Here is a 25,491-nt window from a genome sequence, read left to right as displayed (position 1 = left end):
TAGCGGACCCGGGGAAACGCACTGGCCTCAGAGATGATAGGCCTAAACAGGAATCTTGGAGGCTCTACTGTCAAAACCTGGTGGTGGACATCTGCCCTTGACGCAGCTTTGTTGCCTCTTTGGAAGTGCTTAGGAAGAGCCGCCGCCGCCGCCTTTAAGGCCGACAGCTGCAGCTTCTTGTTGGACAGTTCACGGGGTGGAAGAAACAACCGTCGCAGCACCACAGCAGTACACAAAACGGACGTGCCCACGAAGCATGCAGACGCCGCAAAAAAATACAGCCGCTCACACCGTCGGTCCGTCGCACACTGCCGCCTGGGCGTGCTTGCCCGTTGGCTTGACGCACTTAAAAGACGCCGCTGTTGCTGACGTAACTGCGACCGTAGGCGCGCAGCGCACGTCACTGCAAGCCAAGATATGCCAAGACCATACTCTTTTTCTTTTTTTATTTGCACGTTCAGTGCCATCTGGCGGAAACGGGGAAGCGCCGAACTCGGCCGCGAAAGGGCCCGAGTGTCCGCTCTTTACTTTTATGTTACTCTATGACTGATCTGCCACAGCCCGATGTGCTCGATGAATAGGCGATGCGCGCTCCCCTTCGTCGGAACCGTCAACAGCAGAGCAGCTGAACGCAACACTAGATATTTATCAAGCGCGGCAAGCCCCCACGCGAGGGCGAAGGCGAAGTTTGTCGTCACTCAGGGCACTCTGGCTGCCAGCGAGCGGCGGGAGATAACAGTGCCCCTGTGCGGCCCCCCAGCCGCTCCGCTACCCTGAGCGGTGGTCCATTTTATTTTCCGGCCGATAGTACGTTATAACTTGTTCGCAAGCATTTAGCGGAAGGTTACGGTGGAAATAGTATGAACAAATTTTAGTTTATGGTACGCCACCCAACAAAACGATAGCGTATACCGCTGTAGCGCCATCTGTTGTTAAAAGGCGAAAATATTTTGAGCCATATTTTTCGCGCTTAGGCGAGATTATACAAGTCGTAGAGCGTAGATAGCCAGTTGCGTGGCAGCTACAGTCGAGCCAGGACGAGCCAGGCAAAGCGAACATCACGAGCACCATTTAAAGGCGATGAATATGCCTAAAAACCCAATGACATTGACGAATTCTCTCCTCAGCGGTTGACTTGGGCGCTGCCATTCTGACAACGCCGATTTTCGGAAAGTAAGAGCACGCACGCTAAATTCGAAAAACATCGTACCTAACGTGAAAGTACCTGAAGGATCGATACGAGGGGTGCAATTTTATAGCGTTCGTTATCATTTTTCCGTCTGCGTGCTCACTACTAAACATCTCTAATATCTAGCGAGTCCAGACCGGCGGACGTGGGCGTTGATTTCGACGCCAGGCATCGAGTGCATGCCGTCGGGAGAAAATCACCGCCCTGCTGCTTTAAACCCTGCACATGAGCTAATAAGAGGAGGCGTATAGTGGAGGGCTCCGGAATGAACTCGGCCACTTGAGGTTCTTCAACCTTCATTGATATCGCACAGCACAGGGGAGTTATTGCATTGCGCCTCCATCGAAATGCGGCCGGAAGACGAATTTCCGGAAGGTTAATTTGTAGTTGCGACTCGCGGGTGCACGAGGGGTGCGCTGAAGGAAAAAGGACCATTGTCCATGTTGCTTGCGAGAGTAATAGGGGACCTGGCCAAGCAAATAGAAGGGTGCATTAGTCCGACACATCCTAGTATTGGTATTCACGCTAGAGGACGCCGTCAGTACACGCTTTTTCTTTCGTACAAAGTTTAGCACCCCGACTAAACGCATTGCAGTTAAAAAGGGTAGCATCGCAGCAGTGTAATTCTTTCCAGCTTTTACGGGTCGGGTACAGGGTCGGGTACAGGGTTCGCCTGCTATGCGCGAGCTTCGTGGTTGGATCGCCAGTGCCGCCGGGCGCCCACTGGTTTAGTAATAGGTAAAAGATTGACCCCACCTTTCGCAGGCAGAAAACAGGTTAGCAATGGTGGCCTTTGGTCACTTTCCGTTGCGCCATTAAAATCAAATAACCTTCGTCGTCATCATCATCATGGGTTGCGTGGAGCAGTATTCATTTCGAACAGTGTAAAGGCCAGACTCTTTTTTGTGGTGTTCGAAATGAGGCAGAAATAGACTGCAGTTTGTGAACGATCGTTGTCCGGATGGTTACCTCTCGTCGAATAAAACGCAGAGGCTAGCTTTCTGCACAGGGTTTTAAGTACACATACATGTTCAGCGCAATCGTATCCTATTGTGTTACAGGAAAATCACGTCAGCTTTCACGTTGCAATCAATCCTGGCCCTCATAAACTGCTTGCCTTGACACAGGCATTTTTTAATAGATAGTTGCCATTCGGCCACGATACCGCTGTCAAAATTAGAGTCCTAAGGCCTTCGTCTCCCTTGCAAAAACTCACTAAATTTCGTCAGGTACCGTTAAGAAGCTAAATAAGCAAAAATTTGCGAGAAGGAAGGGACCTGTGAACGCTCTTGATTTGGTCGTATAGGGCTTGGTACTTATAAGTGGTGACCATGTCGAGGCAGGGGAAAATGGGATGCCTATGTTTCTTAAGTTACATATAATTTTTTAAGCGAATAAATAGCCCTTCGGCGGCTCTACATCCAGTATGGTGAATGCAGGAACTTCATATAAAGGTGCACTAAACAGGAATTTCAAACTTTTTTACCGCGAGAACTCGATCTAAACTCTCTGAGCATTCTCAGAAACTGCGAATTATTCTCCTGCGCAGCCGATTAAGCCTAATAAATTGTAATAAACGTCCCAGCTCCCGCCACTTTTTTTAACTCACCTCTGAACGCAGGAGCAGTCAACAAACGCGAGGAGTTCCTTTCAGCCAGTGGCGTGGCTCCTTCGCTCTTGCTTTTATTTTGTTTTTTAAGTTTGCGTGAATAAATAGTTTCTGTCGCTGACTGCATAGATGCAAATTAGGCCCAAACAAATAAAAATACGCGTGGACTCTTTGTTTTCGCCGATGGCAGAGCGGCAAGCCGCCACGCGCATGGCTGAAAGGCACTCCACGCGTTGGCTCACTCATACTGCTCTCAGACATTAGTTATAGAAAAAGCGGAAGCATGGATGTTTAATCCGATTTATTAGGAAAAACGGCCGCCCAAAACAATGATTTTCCGTTTCTAAGGATCATCGGAGCTTGCAGATCGAGTTGCCGCGGTAAAAAGACGAGCTCAGAATGGTTTTTAGTGCACCTTTAAGACTCATGACTTTCTCACTTTAAGACTTTCGCACTTGCGCGTTGGAACGTATGCGCACTGCATTTGCAGGCGCTATCACGGAATGGGGAAGCTACACCAACGTCATTTCGGAATCAGCAAGCTGGTGTACAACATTCGTGGGGAGACAGTCAGCGAACTGAACGAGTTAGTCGCCAAAGCTGAAAGCTGCTTCACGGTAGCAGCGCAGGCAACTGGGTGCACTTACCCTAGAGAGGAGGACGCAGTACAGAGACCTCGTCGACAACACGGTCCTTGCCGAGCTCTACAGGAAGCACGGCCATGCTCTGGGTAAGTAGTCGCTCCCGGAATGCTCCCGGAAAACACTGCCTGGCCCGAGATTTAACCCAACATTTCCCGTTTTTCCTGCCTAATTAGTCGAATGTTAGCCGGCTCCGTTGTCCCTGTGGTGCCACACCAGTATGAATCCGTTCATCCACGTAGATCCCTGCTGAATTTGGAGGAAGCGGACCTCCAGGAAAATCTTGCTGTAAGAACTCGAATTGATGACTCCTTCGATGTAACACGAAATAGGGACGAAATTATGGGGACAAAACATGGACTACTTCTCTGTCGCGAAACGCAGCTTTCAGCATGGAGGTGATCAGTATACGTAGCCAGTTATTCTCATTGGAAGAGTTGAGCTGAGATGAGTTGTTGGATGGTACAGGTGGAATTAGCCTTGCTTATTCTGCCGGAAATTGCACCACCGTAGCGTCACTTATATGTTAATAAAGTCCTAAAACCGGTCAGATCTGCCCCGCTATGCACACACTCGCTTATAGTAGAACATAGACCTCTCCCGCAGTCACCATCTATGCACACATTCACTCACAGCACAACATAATCCACTCAAGAAGTCACCATCTATGCACATATTCAGTCACAGTAGAACATTGTCCATTGCAGAGCATGCACACATTCACTCACAGAATAACATAGACCACTCCAGAAGGCACCATCTACGCACACATTAAATCACAGAAGACCCATCTTGAAAAAACATAGCAGCACGAAAAAACGGCGACAAAATAGACAGAAGTATGACAGGACGTATGCTTCGGTGCTTTTGCATAGAAGACCATAGACCGTCCCTGCTGTCACCATTTAGAGTCAAGATCAGTGTCCTGCTGGAATATTAAAAGAAGGCGTGAAGCCTCCATTCTGCATGTCTGGTTTCGACTCGGGTAGAGAATGTCCTGAACTGTACTGTGAGGGGCTCCTGTCGTCTTGAAGGAAGCGAACAACACATACCTTTCCGCGCTGTACATTGGCAGTCTATAATATAATGTTCTATATCCCCGCATACCCCACATAGAGAACATAGCGGAGATGATGACATGCCCATCTTATGCATCCAGGCAGGAGTGCGAGCAGAGCCTGTTCGAATTCGATGCATTAGAGTGGCCTGGGATCTTCTCAGACCCTTGGTTGGTCACACATGGCTTGTGGGGCACACTCCACAGGGTACTGAAATAATCGAGCACCTTTTTTCTGAAGAAACGTTTTGCATCTGAAGGACGTTTTTTGATGAATTTCTTGACACAGCTTTATGGGAAAGACTGTCCCACCTCATTGCCTCCGACTCCTATGTGAGAGGGCACCCATTGGAAATATAGAGTAAAGCCTCTGTTGTGCAGATTCTCTACCAAGCGTGGAGAGCTTATAGACAAGGTGTCAGTAGGGAACCCGCGCTCTAACCAGAGAAGGGAAGATTTTGAATCAGGATGACAACAGTTTGAGCCGGACAAGACCCTAACTTCCGTAAAGCCGCCTCAACAGCAACAGTTTCGACCGTTGTGGAGGATACGACAGCAGACATGCGTACAGACCACTTGCAGGCCAAAGAAGGAATGTAGAAAGCTGCTGCGCTAGCTTGTTTGACCTTGTCCACAGAATCACCCGTGAAAATTTGAAGATGGCGGACATACCCTTTTTTCAAATGTTCAAGTAAGAGCGAACGCGTTGCTGCGAATGGAGAGCTGCGCTTTGCGCTTACGTGGAGAATGGTGACCTTACAGTCGAGGGTCGGAAAAGACCACAGTGGTTTCAACCGTTTCCTATGCCTTGGAGTTTTAAGGCATAAAGAACTAAGAGTATTAAGTGCCAAGTAGGCCTTCGACTCATATCCCTTGCAGAGCCGCTGGAGAAGGGGTTGCCCAGCTACCGTCTCTCCTAGGCGGCCCAGATGCAGTAGTAGTCTCTGTAAAGCTACAAGGTTAAGAGGTTTCCATAGTGACTCATGAAGTACTGCCTTGCTCGAAGCCGCCTGAGGAACTCCAATGGCTCTTCGTAGGCCCTTTCTGTGGAAAACTTCGAGACGTTCAAGCTGTGAGGCCGAGGGAGAAATTAAAGCTAATTGATACATTATGCCGGTGACCACCAGCGCATCATGTAATTTGACCATTGAAGAAGAATGGTTTCCCCATTGCTCACTAGCAATTCTACGGATGACATTGAGACGCGAAGATAGAGATAAGACAATCGCGTCGACAGCTTTTCGCCACTTTAGACGGGAGTCAATAATGACGCCCAGAAAACGCGTGTGATTTAATCGACGGATGCAAGAACGATGAAGGTATATCCGCAACCGCGCTTGACGTCTTTCTACGCCTGGAAACAGAATAAAGCCGGATTTTTCCATTGATAGCGACAATCCCACACCTTTAAGCTAAGCTTGCACCGAAAGTAGAGCCTGTCGAGCTATCAGGGCTAATCGTTTGTGTTTGTATTTCGGCTAATCGTTTGTGAGGGCTGCACTGCCAAGGTGGTGGCTCCCAGAAAAAAACAAAACAAAAACACTACTGCTTCGAAAGTATAACTCTCCGCATTACCCGAAAGAACAAATTTAATCGTCACCGCAATGTTACGTTTTTGCTTGAACTACGCAAATTGTAGAGAGTAATGAGCAAGTCTCGAAAATAAAAAAATGGGGGGGTTAGAGTGAAGGAGCAACGGAGGGGCGGGGGGGGGGGGATATTTGCCTGGTAAACGTAATGAATTTTTTTTATTTCAAAAATGTACGTAACTTTCATTTTCCTGTAAGAAGCTTCTCATTGAGGGGATTAATGAAGGACTTCTCCCGCTGTAAACCCACTGTTGCGAGTGGGCATCCCACCGCTGCCACCACTGTTGTGATGTTGGGGGCATTGGGGTAGTGCGACAGAGTTTCCTGATAGTCGGCGAGGCTTCCACGCATGGGCAGGCCAAGGATCGAATAAAGATGGCGACGAGGTAATCGGAAACGACTTTTGTACGCAGTATTTGCAATGAAACAGTACAGAGGTTCTGTACCGGGCTCACAGCAACACGGCTTCTCGAGAAGAGCCTCACTTCCTGACGAACGGAGAAGACCCGGTCGCTGCGTCTCACTTTCTTCTCCTCCTCCGATCTCCAGACTGTCTATATGCTCGCAGGGGTGTCCTAGAATGCTTCTCGTAGGGTAGCGAGATGAGCGTGCACTGCGCAGAACATCACGGCGCTTGGCTTCAACAGGATGCCAGTGGAACAAGCTTTCATTACAAAAGCTCTGGCACAACACCACCCGTGGCGACAAACTGCATGCATGCCGTTTAATGTAATAGGAAAACACCTGTCTGATTTTGAAACTGCAGTGCAAAACACAGCTTTCTGACTTCAAAAGCGTTCCACATTTCGGAAACAATTTGTTTGCTGCTGCTCTGGATGCCAACTGCTTGGATGCCGTGCGTGTGCGTGTGTGCGTGCGTGCGTGCGTGTGTGTGTGTGTGTGTGTGTGTGTGTGTGTGTGTGTGTGTGTGTGCGTGCGTGCGTGCGTGTGTGTGTGTGTGTGTGTGTGTGTGCGCGCGCGCGTGCGTGCGCGTGCGTGCGTGTTTGCGTGCGTGTGTGCGTGTGTGTGTGTGTGTGTGTGTTGTTTTATTGAAGTTTAACGTCCCGAAGCAACTCAGGCTATGAGGGACGACGTAGTGAAGAGCTCCGGAAATTTCGACCACCTCGGGTTCTTTAACATGCACTGACATCGCACAGCACACGGGCCTCTGGAATTTCGCCTTCATCGAAATTCAGCCGCCGCCGCGGGGTCGAACCCGCGTCTTTCGGGTCAGCAGCCGAGCGCCGTAACCACTGAACCACCGCGGCGGGGCTGTGTGTGTGTGTGCGTGTGTGTGTGCGTGTGCGTGTGCGCGTGCGCGTGCGCGTGCGCGTGCGCGTGCGTGGGCGCGTGCGTGTGTGTGTGCGTGTGTGACAGGAGGAGCAGCGGAACGATAGTCGCTGAGGTAGCAGTACGAACCTCAAGAAGGAATATTTTTGTGCGGCAGCCATGAGAAAAAAATATTCCTTGTTCCTTGCTGCATTCTGCAGAGGAACTGCGGACAGAGCCCATACAGTGCACTCTCAGCTGCTCACATAATGTACAGAGCCATACCGCCCAAGCACATACTCCCATTTACTGGCAATGCAAGTAGCGCGACACAAAAGACGAACCAAGAAGATGAACGGGACAAGCGCTGCTTTCGACTGGTTTTATTGATGGATGAAGCGCACATTTATACATTTTTTTTTTCATTAACAAACATCGGAGGCACTCGTGCAAGTGACAGAGCAAACACCAAGCACCCGCCTCACATAAGTCTATGTAAAAAATTATGCTCAATAGAGTAAAGCTTCACCGAAGGAGTGGTAACGCAATCCGACCCTTTTTTTCGGATGTGGAACGCCTGTAACGACTCACGCGATAGTAGCGTCCGCCAATTGCCTATGCTTTTTTTTTTTTTAGAAATGATGAGCATTTTCCAGGCCATTCGCAGAAATTGCAATGGACTATTAAATTCGTTCCAGACCCATTGTCTAAGCATATTTCATGCTCACGACACCGCTGTCAGACAACGCCCGCACTGACCAGTGCACAGTTCCCACTTCTGCTGTCCCTCATCTTTTCTGTCGCGTTACATGCATTCCAAATGACAAAATGAACCAACTCACCCAGCAGGAAGTATTACTGAAGATACTCCTGTGCTATGCAAAATTTATCTGTGCACATATAGGCACATTATTACTGAATTGTGCGAATAAATTTAGGCAGCCGACATAGGATGGTCGTTTCCAAATACATAATACCAAATTCCGCGATTTGTCGTGGTTGGTTGTCGGTCAGCGTTGGGCATGAGCACTCAAAGCTCTAAGCACTCTAAGCTAATAATGACTGGGGACATAGTCGGAGCCCCGGCGATCATGTTTTCATGGAGGCGAAATCTAGCTAGAATGAAAATTCTGGCTTGCGACGTCATTGAACGTTTAAGGAACCCGGGTGGTCAAGAATATTAGTTAGTACCCCTCCGCAATGAAGCAGCTTTGTTCCTTTTTTTCGCTCCCGGCTTCACTACTTCGTGAACTGCTGAACCAGAGGATGAGTGACAAATCCTAGATGCGGCGGTCGCGTTTCGATGAAGGCGGAGAGAAAACGGCTCCCATATCCGGTGATAAGGCAGTGTATGTTAAAGAACGCAAGGTGGTCGAAACCATTCCGTAGCCCTGCACTGCGGCGCATCTTTCTCTCTTTCATCTTTCACTCCTCCCACGATCACCTCCCTGACGGCGCGGTTCAGGTGTCCACCGGATCATCTCCACTGCTGTGAGAATAATTGCGCTTCAAAGGCTACCCTACGCTTTGTAAGGACGCCTCCTCACAGTGAGAGAGCACCTAAATGCCATGTTTCGGGCTTCGCCCTCACCATTTATATAACTCACACTAAAACTTTTTACCACCACCAGGTGTCCACCGAGAAGTGTGGTGGTTACTGCGCCTTTCCTCATACCTGAAGCTTTTTTATATATTTCTGTCAAGATGCGATTGAGGTGTCCACAAAGGGTGAGGCAAATAGGCCTACTGCGCCTTTCCTCAAAGCCTCCTGATAGTCCCCGGTCTTCAGGCTTCTCTGATTCTCAAGTCTCGGATGTCGACGCGCCAGTGCACTTGCGTTCTATGGGTTTCCTCGCCGATAAAGGCTTCTTTCTCTTTAAAAACACAGAGAAAAGGCTATGCTGCACTGCACTGAATTCCTTAGTTTTCCCGCTACATACAAGCCTAAGGCAAATAAAATTATCCTTTCCGAAACGGCGTCACGTAGAAGACAGCTGAGCCGACTCTCATCGAGCCTTATGTCGGACCGCCATGCCGAAGTTCAAATCACACAGCTTGTGTGAAGTTTTTTTTTTTTTCAAATGGCGCAAGCTAACTCTGCATATTGGCGTTCCAAGTTGAAACCGTGTACATTAGCATAATGAGGAAATATACTTCGTAACTTTAGCCTTAAAAAATAGAACCAAGCAGTCGCAAAAAAAAACGTATCGGTTCGAGCCGATATTAGTGCATTCGTAATCCTAACTAAACAAATTAGGTGGAAACGCTTCATCCGTTCTACAAACCAGCGTTGCTAGAAACAGGGAGTTGCAGGCAAGACGAAATTTGTTGTGCCAGTACAAGCAGAAATGCCAAAATAAACGCTTTGTTCTTGGCGACGAGAGCGACGTGAATTGTTCGGGTTGACGTCACAGTTTCCAAACGTGAAAGGGTTTCATGCAGAGTGAGGAGAAAGATACACGGCCTGATAACAAGAATAGAACTACTACTGGTGCCTGTGCGGCTTAACCGAAGAGATGCGGTGATTGTTTGAGCTTGGCTTCCCGGTGTTGTCACAGGAGCCATGGGATGATGAGCTCTGCGTTAGGTAGACTGTAGTATCAGTGGAGACGGGGCGAAGTGGCAATTACCGGTTGATTGGTTGGTTTGTTTATGGGGTTTAACGTCCCAAAGCAACTCAGGCTATGAAAGACGCAGTAGTGAAGGGCTCTGGAAATTTCGACCACCTGGAGTTCTTTAACGTGCATTGACAAAGAAATTCAACCGCCGCGGCCGGGGGCAATTACCGGGTTGGAATAGTGCCAGGCTGGCTGGAGGTGATTACCGGGTTGGAAGAGTACCAGGCTGTCTGGAGGTGGTCCAGTGACGTCGGGAACCGCTCTCGGATCGAGTGAGGTGTAGCTGAAGGGAACCTTCTTGTGTTGCTAAGTTGAGTGATGGAAAGGGTGAGAGTCGCCACTGTGGCATTAGAATGTGGAAATCTGCCGATACAGGCAGCTTCAATTCGTATTACTCTCCCTTTATAGGTGTTATATAAATGAAGTTATTGGTACTAATTACAGAAATCCCAACACGCAATCTGCCGCCTAGCAAGCTAGTAAGGACGGCCTCCAAGCGTGGCGCATCTCGGAGGCCGCAATGCTCACAGGGCACCACAAGCCACGGCGCGCTCCGACTGCTTCGCAGGCTCATCGGGGATGAAAAGGGACACGCTACTCGATTCATGTTTGACGTCGCTTCCTTCGCACCGGCGCGATGGCAGTGCGCCTCAGCCGAACACAGCACAAGATTGCTCGTTTTCGAACTTCCGCGAGGTTATGATGTTAATGGTACTGTCCGTGGCATGTGTATTCAGAATGCATTTAGGCGCCGTTTTCACCGAAGATGCGGCCCTGCGGAAGCAGAATAGGAGTACGACGTATTGTGTTGTGGCGTTTACAATAGTACGCGCAACCCCAAGGGATTTGATCCTCCTGTGAACCTGTACAGATTCCCGGGCAAGTGGTACAAGAAAAGAAAACAATGAAACGGGTAAATATTCACAACCGGTCAAAGTAAGGAACACATACTGTGCTGTAGTTTGTCGTAGTCATCGTCGTAACGGGTGGGTGCGTTGCCATGGGAACCACTCGGAGGGTGGTTACCGTACAAGGAGTAACGAATGACATGAAGAAAGAAATGTGCAACCTGTGGGTGGCTACAAGATGAACCGTCCGGAGGGTGGTCACCAAGGAAGGATGAAGGTAACGGGAGAGTGGAGGAATTCTCAACCGGAAGATGGTTACCCTGGAAGGAGGAAGGTATGGCGAGAGCGTAAGAAGGCGCAACCGCCCGGTGGTTGCCACGGAAACCGCCCGGAGGGTAGTTACCCTGGAAGGACGAGGAGGGTTACCGTGGAAGGAGGCTTTATGGCGAGAGCCTAGGAAGTCGCAACCAGAGGAGGGTTACAACGGTAATCATCCGAAAGGTGGTTATCGTGGAACGAGAAGGGTGTGGCGAGAGCGGAGAAATCCCTCGGTGGATGATGATTACCGCGGAAGGTGGAGGGCATGGCGACAGCGTGAGAAAGCGCTTCGGATATGTGGTTCCCTTGGGAACGAACTAGAGGGTAGTTATTTTAGGAGGAGGAGGAGCGCTGTCGCGGAGAGAGGAGGGTATGGCGAGAAGAGGAGCGTATAACGCGAACGTAGTAAAGCGTACCGCAGTAAGCACCCAGAACGTGGTTAGCTGGAAAGAGGACGAAAGGTATGGCGACAGCGAAGGAATGCAGTACGGTCCATCTATGACAGCTGCTGCGAAAGGGGACGCCCGAGGAGAGGGCCACCGGCAGCGCTGCGCTTTTAAAGCAACGGACTAGAAAGGACTTTTACACCCAGGCTTACTACGCAAATGCGTCGCGAGCATGTTAATGCACAGCGCTAGTAGTTCGGCAGCACCCACACCTGAAACCATGTTCGCACCGCAGGTATTACATATGTAAAACGATGCCGTATTTACTTCCGTCTATGTCGGCGTCGATTCTAAGCCGGTACCTTAAATTTGAAGGCCAAATTAATAAGAAAACTTTCCTCGAGGGTAAGCCAGCCGCAGAAACAACTAAGAACGACAGCAGCGAAAGCATGCGAACGGTTTTTTATCCACGAACCTTCTCCAGCTTATTCGCCCTCGTCAACGCTGATCTCCACATCAATGTCCTCTTCGTACAGCGCGCAACCTTCTGCGCCGTCAAGTGCATTCGAAACGCTGCAGTTTCGGAACGAGCGCGCAACCAAGCTTTGCGGGATGTCATGCCAAGCTGCAGCGATCCAGCTAACTACAGCTCATAGCGACGCGCGCTTGATGCGGCCTGTTGGAGTTAGCTCGGCCTTTCATTGGTCGAGTGCAATGCCTCGCCCTCTTACCAGCTCTCTCGCCTTTGCCCCTGGCACTTCTGTGCTGACTAGAAGTGCCGCTGACCTCCGCGACTTCGCGAAGTCTGCCATTGCAGATTGCACTTAGGGATGGGGGCCTTTCTTCGGGCCCGTGAAGGCCCTCCTCGTTGCGGCGCAAGCAAAAAGTCCATCACGCTGCCCCCTCTAGAGGAGGACATTCTTTCGATCCACGCCGAAGTGCCGACCAGCTTGCTGGTCTGAAAACTGCTTTTCAGCGAGCACAACTTTTCGCTTGAAGGTGGCACTATAATGACACCGTCGGCTTGCGCATGCCATGATGGCGGTGAAAAACCACGTGCGAAAAACTTGCACCGCCTTTACAGTGGCTGGAATAGTATTACAGCCACTGTACCGCCTTGAAACGGGCCCGTGCCACCGCACTAAGAGAAAACGAGGTCAGAATGACAGCCAATGATAGTGCGTGCTTTTATCGGCATCGGATACGGATAGCAACGGATACAGTGCCATTTTCTGTTGGCGTGTTTTGTGGAGGCGCCACTTTTGTACTTCTTTTTTTTTCGTTTTTATGTGTTGCCGTATTTTATTCGTACAACGATGAAATTGTCGAGTGTAAGCCGACCTAAGCGTTTCATATCTCATATTAAAAAAAAACTATCGGCCTAGACTCCAATAGATACGGTATTTTCACAAGGACCAATAACAAGCCTCTCGTGAAAACATTGACAGCACATTAATTTTTACGTGGCTGTACGCTACTCTGGTGTTCGCGCTTGACATTTCGAAGAGAAGACGCGCCGGTGCAAAGACCGTTCTTTTTACTCAAATTTCGAAGCTGGGCAAACCTCTTTATTCACCGCACTTCATGATGTCGTTGTAACTTCGCAGCTTGACGAGCTACTACACCGTGGAGTTCAGTGTCTTCCATGGCGCTGCATATCGGCAGGGGCCCCCTTATATTCACAAGTTATGACGTCACCAGTCAGGTGTATCACGTCACGTCTCGCATGCGAGGATGTTACATATGACACGACCACTCTGTCTTGAACTTGACCCTGACCTCGGGTACCATGGGGTACAAAACCATAGTGCCACCATAGTATTTTTTCATTACTTTAAGTTTAGATGACTGAACGGTATGAGCAATGAAGTCATAATGCCGATTGTTTTATGAACGCTAAAGCATTATATTACTCATCTGCAACGAAAGCTAGCGTCAGCGTTGACGAGGAACAGCTAGTGGTACCAAAAAATCTACATGACGTCACCGCAGTCTGAAAGAAAAATTTCTTCTCAGGAAACATGGAATTACTGCAGAGGAGAGCAAGCAAACTACAGGCCACAAAACCGCGTTCGTTCTCGGCGAACAAAGGCTAACCTAGTATATGGGTTCCCTTACGACCCTATGCTAATATATAGGTGTATCATTAGAAATGAAAAGAAAAATTAGAAATAAATCAAAAACAAAACGGAAAGGAAAGGAATTCAAGGCACTCAGGAGTGTTAAGTGCGCTCCGTAATTTTTCCGTTAGTGCGATTCCAATACTGCTGTGGCTTGTGAAATTTTTACAATGCTATCTGTTGACACAAAGCATAGGTATATGCATGCGGTCAGTACGGACCTGTCTCTACCCCACCCTTCTCTGAGGCATTCTTTCTTTCCTTATTTCCATCCCGTCACCCTTGGCAACACAGAGCAGCCGGCATATCTTTAGAACCACAAAGCTTTTCTCCCTCCATCTTTGAAACGACTTTTCAAGAACGTTGTAACTGCAACCTAATTGGCCGTCGGCAGTCACCGAGCCCATGGCTGATTTGGGCGGTGCTATAGAACACCATGCGGGGTAGCAGAAGAGACACTTGACTGCATGCGAAGAAACTGCGATGTGCTTTATTCAATGTTTTGTTCATTTCTCAGTGCTGTTTAAAGCAGGACATTGCCCAAGATAACTCAATGAATACATTGTCAGAAAAGTCCACCACTGTAGGCTGCGTGAAATTATCCTTCCGGCTGTGCGCTCTAATCAAGGGCACTGATCCCCTGCATTGTTTTTCTCAGCGTTACCTTTGTGCATGACTTCTAATCAGGGCAGAATTGCGTGCACGGACATTCGCCGCCTCAGTAAAACACATGGGTTCATCATCTGAGCAAAACAACACTCGCATCCGTCAGCGTGCCTCCTTACTGGGTGTCCCGAGCCGCCGCAGAATGATGGTGCACAAATGTACAACGGCAGCTGTCCGCGGCACCCATGGCTGAATGCTCGCGGTCACTGCATCACTTTGGCCTATTCGAGTTCCGCATACAGGCACATGGGGCGAGTCACTAGTCACCATGTAATCTCTATGAAAAAGAACTTCACTCACTAAGAGCTCTCGGCCAAGAGATCACGACCACTGTCAGCCTCGAAAAACGCACCCATGTACTCAGGTAGGACGTATGATCGGCAGGTCTGGCCACTTCGCTCTTGTGAAGCCGTGAAGATCTCCGGTTACTTCAGACGGGGACCCGAAGTGCTTGCGCTAGTCTTGAACCAGACTATCGAGATGAGAAAACCGAGGAAGAGGCCCAGTGAAAGTGCGAGCCACTTTGTCCTCGCCGATACCCCACGAAAGGTGAAGAGCTCCACCAGAAACCTCTTGAATTGCGGGTCTTCGTCCATCTCGTCCCGGATGTCATCCATGCTGAGGCGATAGGCGACGGAATAGCTTGAACGCTGCCACGTCTTCTGGGCGAAATACGCGAGTCTTCTTCTTCGCTTGCTGCAGCAAAAATCACGTTTTATATGTGAGTTGTAAAGACGAAGACGACCGCTCTGTTTAGCGGTGGCATTGTCATCGCTGCGTGCGCGGTGTGCTCGCCTTGGTTGACCACGGACTGTTGCCGCCCTGCTCCTGAGGTCCCAGTGCATTCAATAAACCTCCGTCTTACGTTTGGTGAAGTCGCCGGGTAACGATATCGCCTCTGGAGCTCCGTAGCCACACACTTCCGAGATCTGCGATTCCTGTCGACATCCAACATCAATCCGTTGAAAGCAGTCCCGCCGACTGTCATCTGTGCCGGCTCCCTTCGCCAGCGGTACCGACTATCTTCAGCGGAACAGATGAACATAACGTGGAAGATTGGCTCGCATCTTACGAACGGGTAAGCCTGTACAACAAATGAGTTGACGAGACTAAGCTGAACAATGACATTTTTTTATCTTACCGGTGGCGCTAACTTATGGTATCCAAACCTTGAAGGGGACGTTGGAACTTGGTAGGCCCTCAAGACGATGTTCTGCGAAGTCTTCGGTCGCCCGGCTGTCCTCCTTTTCGCCGGCAACAGAACGAATGAGGGATAAACTTGCCCTATTTTCGATTCTGTTTCGCGCCTTTCCTAACCCTAACAAGACACCGCCGAGTGTGGATTGCCTTGATTTCGATTCTTACGCCAAGGTAGTCGTACCCTTGCCAAAAGTAGCTGTTTAGGCGGTGGGCAGTAGTTCTCCGAAATAACTCACCATGACGTTATTAAAAACTTTGCTCGGTTCACTTCCCTAAAAAAAAAATTATGTCCTGGCTCGACTTAAGTAGCCATGCAACTGGCTATCTACCCTATACGACTTGGATGATCTAGCCTAAGCGCGAAAAATATGGTTCAAAATAAACGATGCAAGCATGGACGGTGAAAGCGATGAAGCAGACAAAGAAAATGAGAGAACTGGAACCGGAGGTAGTTGGCAGACAATTTTCCCATGATTATTTGTGTTTGTTTCGGAAACGCTCCTTGCCGCAGCGCACAACGCCTGCTCTTCGATGCATTGTGACTGCTCCCGCCTGCCACCGCCAACATGGCCGCCATGGACAGCGAACTACCTAGTGGTTTGGGCACCGAAATGTGATTACTGTGAAAATAAACGCCACACCAAGCATGAAATCTCGCTTTTTTGACCGAAAAGCCTATGTTTCTTCCCTGAAGCGAGAAGCCTGCAACCCAAGGTACGCGACTTCATGCATTCGGGAAAGCAAATCCTTGTAGATACCTATGCACGCGAGCTAAAGTTAGTAGTTGTGTCGAAATGAACACTTTCACGATATTAACAGGGAAGGGCAGCGTCGCTGCTATCGCGGACCTCCTCGCTCGGGGGTATTTCCCACTTGTTGAACACATTTGCTTGTCTGTCTTTGCTGCACGCATCTTCAGTCTGGCGTCGCGCATCCGCGATGCTTTATGGCGCGCGAACTTCGAAAAAAAAGCTACAGGTATCCCGGCCGTAAAGCCCGTTTCACATGCAAGCGGAACGCTAGGGATTGCGGCCGCCGCAGCGTAGAAAGCTTGTTTTTAGTCTTCGCGGCGGCTCGAGCAGCCAAAGCTACCAAGTTCCAACATTCGGAAATTTTTCGCTGCCGCGCTGTCCAATCGCTCATTTCGAGCAGTCACGTGCACATGAACCAGTCTACCGAACACACCACTCTGTGACGATTCCTAACTTCCTGTTCTACAACTCCTACCTGATGATGATGATGATGTAGCCTTCCCTTTGTAACGGGCGGGCGCCTACCTAGTGAGTTAAGGTGGCGCCCTCTGGCTTAATGCTAGCCAACTACACACGGAGTAGTACATTGTTTCCTTAAGAGATGGCCCACACGTGCATACGGTCATTCTTTAGAATTACTGCGTGATTGTCAATCTTTCCGTTTACTGTCGTGCCTGCCGGGCGCATCCTCTGTGCATCATTTAACAGTTACTGGTCGCTTCGCCTCCGCCCTCCTGAGACATCAACCGTGCATCACATACACCTCAATATACCACTTCCCAACAGCCGCTTCTTTCTTTGCCCTAATGAGCATGCTATTAAAAGAGAACTGCAATACATTTAAGGCGCGTGCGCATTGTGAAGGCTTTTGCAAATGCTGCTGCATTTAAAACATTAATTGGCGGTGTTGCTGACGTCGTCCGGCTCAACTGCTGTGGTGTAGCTTTGTAGGCGCTTATTTTCTTTGCACCGCGAAGTGCCCTGCGTTCTGCGGCATTGTGGCATGGCGCCCTTCGTACGCTGCCCATATTGTGGTAACATGGGCGGACGGCAGAATAGTTCCTGACAAGGGAAAAGTGCACAGGCGAAGCGCAGGCGAAAGAAAATGACAAAACGTTTCGTTCACATTACTCACCCCGTGTCCCCGCCTTTGGTCAGATCCAAACAGAAATCGAAACTCTTAGAGAGCAAGGCACAGTTACTTAAGATACTTTACACAAGATGGCGCCAAAGGTGCACTTGCTTGTAAAGGTCGAATAGCGTGTGGAGCCCGGGGGACCAGAAAAAAAAACATCGAATTTACGTACTTTCAACATAGTCTGCGCATAAGGCACTACAGAAAAATATTTAAGAAGGAAAGGAGCTTGAGCGCACGTGGAATGTAATCTATTTGTTGACAATAAAGGTGTATCGTATATCATCGTTTGTTCCAGAGTATTCCAGAGCCACGTGGTTTCTCTATCGAAAAGGAGACCTACTGGAAAACTTACGAAACAGTGCTCATGATGATCATCAGCTTAACGACGTCAACACAAACTGCGGGACAAACTAAACCCGCATTGACCCCCAACTAATCTTGCACTGCGCCAAATTCAGCCACCCTATCCGCGCAAAATGCTTCATCTCGTCAGCTTGCCTGAGCCACAGCCACCCTCTGCTGCGTCTCCACACCGCTGTGCTGCAACTTGTCGGCTCATAGCGGCCTCGAGCAGTATCCTACTCCGCTTGCACACATTAGTCCTTCTTTCCTTTCCATCTTTTCCGCTCCCTACATGCTTTTCTCCCTGACAATGCGCGAAAGGCACCATTATTTTTTTTTCTTTTCTGACACTCTAATGTCTGTATAGAGTCGCAATCCATGCCCTGAAGGGAGAGTGAGGGCAACTACAGCAAATTATTTTTGCGCGTAAAAATTGACTCCCTGTCAGTGCTGGCATTGATCCCGCAACCAAAGACGCATTTATAGCCGAGAAAATTGGATTTAAGAATTTTCCCGCTAGTCGATTCTCACTCGTGACACTCTCACCAAAAAGGACGGGTTGCCGCCGTTTTGAAGTCAATGGCGATGCGACATAGACTCTGAGATCCGCGTTATTAGGTTCAGAGGCAAGCATTTTATTTGCTAAATAAGCCTGTGGTGGCGACACGTGTACTTCGTTTACTGGTCTTTTATAGCCTATAAAAGCTCCGTTTTCGGCGGGAGGGGCCTCTATTTGATTGGAACGCGATGCGTTATCGATACAGGATAACTTCTATTTGTCCTCAGTGCATTTTTAATCTGGTCAACCTCTTCCCCAATCTTGGCTCACTTCTCCTGGTTAAGAGGGAAGGGGAACTGTTCTAGGCTGCTGTGATTCGAGTCGCCTTCATTTCGGTACCATTAAAATATCGCCACAATCACGCCAGCATCGCCAGTTTGACGGAATTCGTGGTCAACTAGTCCTGGGACAATCCTGAACACTGAAATATGTTGGCGTGTTTGCAGTTGCTTTTGTAACAAACGTAATCTTTTTTGAAACATTTAATTCAGTGCCCAGTAGCACATAAATAATTTCAGCATGTACTCAAAATGTCTGAGTCAGGCACGTATCCAAAGCCCCCCCCCCCCAACCCCCCACCCTTACCCTTACCCCATCAAGCCAAACCAAAATCAAACCTCATCCCCCCCCCCAATTCCTTCGGCAGTGCCCTTGTTGCTCAACTGAGTCCCCCCATGGGTGCAAGAAACTACCTTTGGCCCCTCTCGAAAAAAATTCCTGCTCCGAGTAGATAAAAAAATCACTTCCAACTTTTCAACAAATCTAATGTGAAACAAGGGAGCATTTTCATTTACAGCAATCAGGCTGGGAAATTTCAGTGATACTTGTGACCGCCTCTAGAAATTCAACAGTGCTGCTGCATTCCTCTGCGAGCCACCGTAGCCATTGCCTATAATTTTCTTGTTTAAATTGCAGTGAGCTCTATAAAAAAATCGCTCTTGGCACTAAAACCGGCCGCGTGAAGCTGTCTTTGCTGTGTAAACAGATAATCGAAGCTTACGCAGCCAGTTCTTTCGAAACGAAAAACTTTAATTTGAAAATTGTTTTTTGAGGAAAGGAAATGTTGTATTAATTGTCTCACATATCTCGGTGGGCACCAGAATTCCGCCGTATGGGGAGGGAGGCAAATGGGAGTGAAAGAACAAAATGTGAAAGGGGCGCCGTAGTGGAGGGTGCGGAATAATTTCACCACCTGGGCATCTTTAACGTGCACTGATCTTGCGTAGTACAAGTGCGTCCTTGTGTTTCGCCTCCATGGAAACGCGGCTGCCGCGGTAGGAGTCGAACCCGGGAACTGCGAGTAGCCGAGCGCTCTAACCACTGAACCACCGCGGCGGGTACTTCCGAAATTCGCAAAACGCAGTTTTTGCGTTATTTCTACATGTAGGTGAACGTATCGAGTACCTAAAAGCACGTCAGAATGAAGTGGCATATTCGGCAGTGCCGACGAAACGCTTTAATCATAATGCAGGTTCCAAAATATTATGCCGCCCCAGCTTGGCGGTTTCTTTGCCCACTTTCCCGACTACGAGATCACGTATTATCTCTTCAATGAGTTCCCCTTCATGCTCTAACTCGTGCCTACCATTCTACGCGAACAGCTGCTCTTCATATTCTTGCGAACGTTCTACCGTTGCTTATTTATTTAAACCAGTTATGCGGGGAGTTCCTGCTTTTCACGTTACGAAAATCCGCAGTATACGGCAATACCTTTTATGACCCCTCTGAAATTCAACCTTTATTTAATCCTTGGTCAGATCATCCCTCTCTGAAATTCAAATTTTTGTTGTTCAACTTAGTCGTCAGGAAGCCCTATTCTTTTCTTGTCAGCGTGCACTACATGTTTACACTGATGGGGCTTTGAATCATTGCTCAGCTAGTGCTGCTTCTGTTGTTCCTATAGCTCAGCACAACCCTCCTTCTACGCCTGTTCATTTTTACACTAATTCTCTATCCCTGCTTTGTGCCCAGTCTTTAGTTCCGTCTTGCAACCAGACAGTTATTAAGGCGGAAGCCTTTAATGGCTCATCGTTGTAAGCAGGAGTTGACGACAGAAATGTCACGCTTTTCAATTGGTCGACATTGCCGTGACGTCATAGTGCGCGAATTTCAAACGGGACTAATTGTACTTTGGCTAGTAACCATCCAACCAATTTAAGGAACGGTATAGTGATACTCCAAGTAAGTGGCGCTCAGTTTAGTTAGTTAGTCAATTAACTAATTAGCCTAAATAACCTTTCTAGTCAGACCAGATAAATAAATAAAACCGAGTAAGAAATTGGTCGAGTTGGGGAATCGAAACAGGGTCTCCGGAGTGCGAGACGAGCAGGCTAACGACTCCGCCTTGCCAGCTCGACGGTTTGAATGGACAAAGGCGCGTCTAGTGAATACGGTGTCTTCGTTCACACCCATCTTCCTCCCTTCCCGTTACGGTGAGTTTCGGGTGTCCACCGAGGTATGCGAGACAAATGCATTTCCTTTCCTCAAAAACCGATTTACCGACGACAAGGCGTTGAGCCGAGCGGGCGATGGCGTTCTGTGGTCTCCCTGGCAGCGTTGCAAGACGCTGTCGCGATCCACTCTTAGAGGCAAAGCTTAACATCTTAACCACACATCAGTGACTCAAGCAGCAACACCGCTGTTAAGGCTTTCGCCTCACCGCACTTTAGGTCAACAAAGTGCCTTCCTGAATTTTTTCCATAACAAAGATCTCTATCGCTTGTCTTCTCTCGCCCCATTTCTTTTATGTCATATCCGGGGTCATTCTGTAATTTCCGGTTACGAGATAGCCTACCAAGCTACTGGTAGTGAGTGAGTGAGTGAGTGAGTGAGTGAGTGAGTGAGTGAGTGAGTGAGTGAGTGAGTGAGTGAGTGAGTGAGTGAGTGAGTGAGTGAGTGAGTGATTTGAAGAGGAAAAGGGGGAGAGCACGAGCCTATCTACTGGTGGCAGACCACCACGCCCATAGCCAGCGTGCCGATAGTAGTAGGGGGGGGGGAGGGGGGGGGAAAGAGACGATAGACGATAGTGCCGGGAAATATGGCAGTTTACATACTTCCACCCTTTCACATTGTTGCGTGCGTACCCGTTTACATCGTTCATCGCTTCTTTTAGGGAGCATTTTTTGGCGCAAGAACGATAGCGCCACTTAAGTACTCAATTGTCTCTCTGATACACTTAACATTCCCCCTATTCGTCTACACAGGAATCCTTTTATTACTTTGCTTACTGGGCATGGTAGGTTTCCGTTCTATTTTTAAAATTCTGGCCTTTCTCTATCTTTAATTTGTTCGTGTGGAATATTACGTGAAGACCTCCGTCACTATTTCCGGGATTTTTCCCTTACTGCTTCTTTAGTTTCGTGTTTAAAATATCTTTGCTCATTAGCCATTACACCATTTATTTACCCTTCCCTTCTCCGAGACCCTGGTCCTTCTAATGGTTCACCTCATAAGTAACACAATTCCTAACAATTCACGCTGGTTTCCATCTTTGCTCTGATTTCTCTTCCCCGTGCTTTGCACAGAGGAGGGCTCCGTGATCCTGGTTTGGGCATAGGCTCTATAGTAGCGGCATTACTGTGCTTTGAATGTATGACTGTGTCCTTGACTGTGTTGTGAATTTGGTTTTGTCTTGTTTTGTTTATGTTTCTACTTCTCTGGTTTTTGTTGCGCCCGGCGCTCTGTGCTTTGTCTTGACTGTCATTGTGACCATAACTATACTGTGACTCTCTATTTCTCTTTTTTTTTTATCTATTTCGCGAACTGCACACTGCGCTTTGGCTGTCTGACTGTGACTTTGACTACGATGTGCATTTTGTTTCCTCATCATTTGAGTTGCTATTTTTTTAACTGCACTGATTTTCTCTTTAAATTGTTTCTTTTTTCGCTCGAGCATTTATTTTTTTATTTAATTTTTATTGGCGTTAAGCTTTCCAGAACTTTGCTGGTCCGGGCATCCACTCTCTTTTTTTGTTTTTGTTCTGCCTTTTCTGAGAATAGCAATAAATTACACAAGGTCCTCTTTTACGACTCGCATAAGAGATCCCAATCTCCCCAACAAACACAAAACCTCCTCAAAATCTCCCGAAAAATAACTCATCGGGACATTTCGAATCTGCCCAGGAGGTGCTCATTTTTCCCGAACACATCCAAAAAACGTCCCCACAACTAGCGATGTCCAAAAAGTTGTGCGTCCCATGGATAGCCCCAAAAAGTAAATGCTCGATTTCTCGGCTCTGGTTCAATAAAATTATTCCTCTTTTTCCATGCAGCCTGCAGGCATCCAAGCGCACATATGTGCCAAATTTCAGGCGCATACTTACTTTACAGGTGATGTAATACATTTGTCCACTCGAGTGAATGCGTGCTGGCTCGGCCGTTCCGTACTTATCCGTTTACGTGAAATGTTTTAGCATTTTACACACACAGGAAATATGAATTCAAAAAGTCACCCCATCTTGCCCATATAAGAACAAATAGCAGCGCCATACAGAAGTCATTAAAGTTTACTAGCTGTACTTTTAGCACGACTTGTAGCCTGTCGTCCACACCGGCGACAGCACCATACACCACCACAATCAAAATGCAAGTCAAAGAAAAACAATACAGACGAATTGAAAGTCCGTGCCAAACAAGACTTCCGTTCAACGGCGCAAATTTGAATGATTACAAGTAGCAGACGCAAACGTATGCACCTTTTAATACACAATTTGTACGAAGCACTTCGGCGCCATGCATGTAATGGTGGCCACTTTTTTTCTGTAGCTCTGAGAAATCTGCAAAATGGAGCAAGTAAAATACATGGGCTAGAAGTTGACAAGTTATCTAAGGGCTTCAAAAGCAGATATGCAGACGCAAAAGCAATCGTATGTAAAGAGCAACTTCGATGACAAAAGAAAAGGCGAGATGGGCGTACGCTGCAGAGGGGGTTTCTTCAAGTTGAAACCCCCTCTCGCTTAGAGACTCGGAGCAAGTTTCAGCGACATGTTATCAAAACAGAAAAAAAAGTTCTACTTGGAGAAAATAAAAAAAGTGCGAAATAGGGCCTGCAGTATGTTTAAATAAATAAATAAAATAAACCAACCTACCTTGACGACGTTGCCTACGGAAACCCAGGGATGAAATAGAAGGCTGCAACAGCTGAAACCATGAATTAAACGCAGCCTTCTGTCCTGCGCCTTCTCACAGCACAGCGAACGCTTACATCCTCGTAACGATCCTGGGAGTTTTATTTTCTTGTGACTAAGTGTGGGGATAAGACTGCTTGAAGCAAGACATAGTCCAGTTTCTTCAGCCATCCTTCCCCCAATATTTTACACAGAGCTTCCCATGCTTCGAACGATGCCCAGCCAATATCCCCCTGAACTGCCTCGTTTGTAGTTTTGCAGTGAGTACCTAGTGGGTACCATGCGAAACGTATTCATCAAAGCAAACACAGGCATCATTATTCCTTTTCAAATACCTCGCAGTACTTCATACTTCTTGTACAGTCAGACCGGAATGAAACGCGAACACGCATATATCATATATTTCTACTTTGCAGCGAAATATTCCTTTACAACCTATTTACGATTATGCCCTTCGGCAGACCCTTTATCCAGACACATGAATCAGGCTAGCTGCACACTACAGCTGAAATGTACTTCAGTAGACTTAGTTCTTGGGCTAGTTGGTATACTTGATATAAACTCATAGTTTTTCAGCGCAACGGCCCACGGCCAAACAAAGGAAGTAGGAAGAGAAGGAAGACGAACACAGCGCTGACTGTCAACTGTTTATACAGGGACGCACACACAGCTTAAATACACTCATACCAGCGCAGGCGCACACCGTGCAAGGTAAACAGGAAAAAACTCGTTTCACATCTTTATCGCAAAAACTTGGATAGGAACATCTTTTCTGCAGCATACAGATGAACTGATGTATCGCTGACACATTCTGACCCTGCTCTCTGAATATAATATGTCTCTATATGCCTCTATCTACAGCTGAAAGAAGGCAGGTAAAATATTTTGTTTTCCTGACATGCGCTGTTCGCGTTTCATTCCGGCCTGACTATACATCCATAAAACCTAACGTAATAATAAACAAAAGAAAATCTAAGGCAGACTGTTTTGGAATGACGCAGTTAATGGTTAACTGTTTAAGCCGCCGCGGTGGCTCAGTGGTTATGGCACTAGGCTGCTGACCCGAAAGACGACGGTTCGATCCCGGCCGGTGCGGTCCAATTTCCATAAAGGCGAAATTCTAGAGGCCCGTGTACTGTGCGATGTCAGTACATGCTATAGAGCTCCAGGTGATCGAAATTTACAGTGACCTTCACTACGGCGTTCATAATAGCCTCAGTCGCTTTGGGACGCTAAATCCCTTAAACCAAACAAAACCAAACTGTTAAAGTCCTATCTAAAGCCTAACCGTAACCATGACCAAAGCGAAGTATCATAAACTCGGTAAGGTGTCGGAAAAGGAGGTGGCGAGCTTTTTGACCGGCGAGCTTTTGTCTGGTACCCTCTTGGCGGTGCATCGTTGCGCTGGAGGACCCCGATGCCCGACTCCCCTCTTTACTAGAGAGGTCCCGTTTCTCCGTCCTTTGATTAGGTTCCTTGCAACAGAGGGTTCAGAGAATCCATGAGGCTTAGCTCGACTTTCCTCACATAAAATGGAAGCACGGGGAATCCCCGCAGGGAATAAGCGGGCAAAGGAACGAGTTGGAAGAACAAAGAGAGACGAAGTTGATGACAGCAAAGCTGGAGAGGTCAGTCGGAGGGAACGGGGACATAGTGAACTACGTCATACTGGGAGAAAGGGGAAGGGAAGGAAAGAGAGGGACGTAGTGTAGATGGAAGGTAACGACGTCTTAACTGCACATCCAGCGTCCCGACAACGTTTACTAGACAGGTCGAAGTTGATTTTGGGTTCAGCTAGCTTTGACGTATTTGGTGTCATTTGTTGTGACAAATGCCTGGCGAAGGAATTCGTGCGCTGTAACAATGGATGTAAGTTTGTTCCAACCATTGTACAAAAATATCTAGAGAGGAGTAACAACAGCTGCAAACCAGCACGGTACCTTTTTTTCTTCCTTTTCAAATAGCAAGCGCTCGTAACGCTGTATTTATCATGTTCTGCGTGAAAACGGCACTACCGGTTGAGCAGCAATGTTAACCTCCGTCTCAAACTTTGAAGTTACACGT

The sequence above is a fragment of the Amblyomma mixtum genome, chromosome 3, assembly GCF_055824585.1.
Source record: "Amblyomma mixtum isolate Tamu chromosome 3, ASM5582458v1, whole genome shotgun sequence".
In the NCBI taxonomy this organism is placed as follows: Eukaryota; Metazoa; Arthropoda; class Arachnida; order Ixodida; family Ixodidae; genus Amblyomma; species Amblyomma mixtum.
The sequence above is the reverse complement of the archived record's forward strand: the minus strand, read 5'-3'. Positions refer to the sequence as shown.